Genomic DNA, 3,806 nt, shown 5'->3' with positions numbered 1-3,806 from the left:
ACCGCCTACTACGTTGTGCGCCCTTCCACAGGGCGCCCACCGCCCGTATGTGGGTTTGGCTTACCAGATGTGGTTGAGTGGAGCTCCCTGCTTCTTCCTAGGGGTGCGGCCCCTGATCCCCTTTCTCTTTGATCTTGACCTAGCTGTCTATGCGCTTCAGTTCCTGTAAGATGGGAAGCATATGTGGGGATGCACTAGTAGAGGTACCTGGATCCACACCCCGCGATGTCTGGAATTGGATGCCCAGATCAAATACCTGGCTTCGCGTTTTAGGATTTCTTAGATCTGGGCGGTAGGACTCTTGGGTCTCTCTCTCGGGTTGATTTAACACCTCCCAGCGCCCAATGGGCGTTGCTCCAGGATCCACACTGATGCTCGGTCCAGAAGCGCAAGATGCGCCTCCCTCTCCAGCTGCTGTGGCTTCTGCCTCCGCCCGTAGCCTAGAGCACGACTCGCGTCTGGCTGAGGTCGCTGCTAACGACGTAGCCTCTCTTTGCGCTCTTCCCATGGGCTCCGAATGGACCAGTCTGTCCGAAGCGAAAAACCCTTCTCTGGAGCTTCGGATCTCCGGGACCGTACTCCCCAATGCTCTAGCTTCCTCTGCTGTCACTGCAGCTGCTGCAGCATGGCTCTGCCGTTCCTCTCTCACTACACTCCCGAAGTGACGCGTTAGGCCCCGCCTTCTGCCCCCTCCCATCCCACTCCCACAGCACACCCCTAAACCAGCCAAGGACTGCCCACTAGTTAGGGCTGAGTAGAAGGACACAAGGACATACAGACACACCTCCTTCCTGAGCCAATATTCTCACGTAACCTGACACGCCCCCTTCTCCTTACTCTTCAGATAAACACCCAATATCACACCTCTCTACCCCTCAATCTACAACCTCTTTTTTCCTTCTTTACAAAATCACCCCAGCGTGATTCGTAGAATCCGAAATGGCAGCATTGAAAAAGACGGCAGGGGCATCTGAATACCCCACTGCTGGGCAGGGAGGGCCTAAGCTACAGGCAGTTTGCTCAGAAGAATAGATGGAGATGGGACATCTTCCACCAAAGGTTTGCCTTGAATCAGTTCTGAGAAGGCTTAGAAATTGTCACCCACATATGGGTAGCTGCTCCTGTGAAGGAAAAAAAAAACAGCCAATAATGATTTCCCACTCTCTCTCCAAAGATAGAATAGATCCTGGAAAATAAACACCTGTTTCGTAATGCACTCTGATTTGGAATACTTCTGAAGTAACAACTGGACTCACCGCCTGAAGGGAGAGCCAAGCCAGGTGGGGAAGCTTGGCAAGCAGGACAAAGATGCAATTTGTTTGTAGGCAACGCTCCTTTAAGTTTCTGTAGTCATTTTTTTTTCAGTCGTGTACGACTCTTCCTAACCCCATTTGGAGTTTTCTTGGCAAAGATATTGGAGTGGTTTGCCATTTCCTTCTCCAGTTCATTTTACAGATGAGGAAACTGAGGCAAAGAGGGTTAAGTAACTTGCCCAGGTCACATGGTTAGTAAATGGATTCAGGTGCTCCTGACTCCTGGTTCAGTGTCCTATTCACTGCACCACCTAGCTGTACTGAGGTTCTTTAAAAGCAGTATAAATTTGCAATGAGTTACCTGTTGTTAACAAGGATTAGAAGGAAATGGCAAACTGCTCCATTACCTTTGCCAAGAAAACCTCAGATTGGGTCAGGAAGAGTCAGACACAACTGAACAATGACAAAGACCTGTTGTACCTTCCTCAGACTGGCAGGGAGGAGGTAGGAACTGTCTTCCAAAACTTTCTGAAAAGGATTGCATGCCTGTTGTCTTTTGTCACAAGAATGAAATGGAAGCAAGTTCTGCAATTGGAGTAAAGAGAACCTGGCCTTGAGTCCTGCCCCTGTCATTTGCTACAGTAGCTGTGTAACCTTGGCCAAGTCACTTAACTTCATTTTCCTAACTTATAAATAATAACCCATTGTACCTACAGTTATTTGGGGGATGAAATGAGATAAAATATGTAAAGTGCTTTGCTGTACTTATTTGGAACATTTTTCAGGATATCTGGCTTCTGCTGGCTCTCTCTTTGGGTGGTCAAGTGGTCTTCACTTCCTGGTGCTTCAGTGTGGCCTCTTGGGCTGTTGATAAGTTAATGTCTATAAAGTGCCAAACAGTGAATTTGTCTGGTGCATTTTGAATGTTCAACATTTATGATTGCTAATAACGAAGAAAGGTGTTTTGTAACCATCAATTACATATAAGAGCCCTATGTGTTGGCAAAGTGTTTTAAAAGCAAAGGAGTTCTTAGCAACATACCTCTGTGCTCCTTCCTACCAAAGAGTTGAGAGGAGCTGAATGACAGGAAATGACAGGGAAATTAGATTAGGTGTTAATTGGACATAGGAAGGAAGTAAGATTAGAACTCATAATAACCACAACCAACTTGTCTCTCACCAAGACTGCATTACTACACCAGCCCATCATTTCTTCCCTTTTCACTCCCCATACGTTTTCTAATCCCTTTACTTTGTATGTCTCAGTAAAGAATAGATGCCAAATTTATTGGTCATTTTCCTCCATATGTGACTAATTAAACAATAGAGATTTCACATAAGAAAGTCCTGAAGCAGATCCATTTCCCTTTTTTTATTTTTAATTTATGGAATAAAACAAGCATTTTTGTAATATAATTAAAAAGACACACATGAAATCTATTATGTACAACTTGCTATTCCTTTTAAATATATAATAAAGTTATCATGTAAATTTCTTTTTTTCTTTTCTTCTTCCCTCCCCACCCAACCTAGAGATGGCTACCATTAGACACAAATATATATATATAAAATCATTCTATACGTACTTCTATTTATCAGTTCTTTCTGTGGATGTGTCTTCCTTCATAGGTCCTTTGTAGTTAATTTGAGCATTTATAATAGACAAAATGACTTATTCATTCAAAGTTGTTCTTAAAACAATATTACTGTAAATAAAAAAGGGAACAAAGAACATACTCTTTGCATCCATGGTCACCTTCTCTATTGATGCACAAAGATAAGGAAGCATCCCTTGGCTGGCAAATTTGTTTGGCCAGTATTCATTTTTTTCCACAACTCATAATAAATTATTCATTTATGTATCCATTTTTTAAAAATCAGTATTATGTTTTATTCATAAGACTGCTCACTCACTGTTCAGGAATTCTTTAAAAGCAGTATTTGGAAGCCATGGGGTAAACAGTTCTCCTAGAAGAGAAAATATAATACCTACTATTTGTGTGTTACACATGCAGCATTTTTTTAGATTTGGAGATAATAAAATTACTGACATTTACATAGCACTTTAAGTTGTGCAAAATGCTTTACATATATTATATCATTTGATCTTCACTACAATTTTTGGTCATAGGTACTATAACTATTATTCTCATTTTACAGATGAAGAAATTTAAGTTCAAAAAGTTTAAATGACTTGCTTATGATGACCCAGCTAGTGAGTGAGGAAGGCAAGATATGAATCCAGGTTCTCTTGATTCCAGATCTCATATGCCATCTATGACACCACACAGGCTCTCTTCTAATTTCAAACTCCTCATTTCACAGATGAGTAAAACAGAGATATGGAGAGGTGAAATGATTGCCTTTGGATAGCAGAGGGTGTAAGTGACAGAGCCAAGTCTTTGTCATCATTCCTAAGGATGTGTTAAGGGTTGAAGAGATTACCTCTCCTTCCCACCTCCCCCAAGTTCTTTTTTAGCACCTCAGTGAAAGGAAGAAAAAGTGTATATTACTACAAAGGAGGAGGAAGAAAAGCATACAGAGGAAGAAGAG

This window comes from Phascolarctos cinereus, unplaced genomic scaffold (genome assembly GCF_003287225.1).
Source record: "Phascolarctos cinereus isolate Bilbo 61053 unplaced genomic scaffold, phaCin_HiC Scaffold_1;HRSCAF=81, whole genome shotgun sequence".
NCBI classification, from domain to species: Eukaryota; Metazoa; Chordata; class Mammalia; order Diprotodontia; family Phascolarctidae; genus Phascolarctos; species Phascolarctos cinereus.
This window is presented reverse-complemented; position numbering follows the sequence as displayed.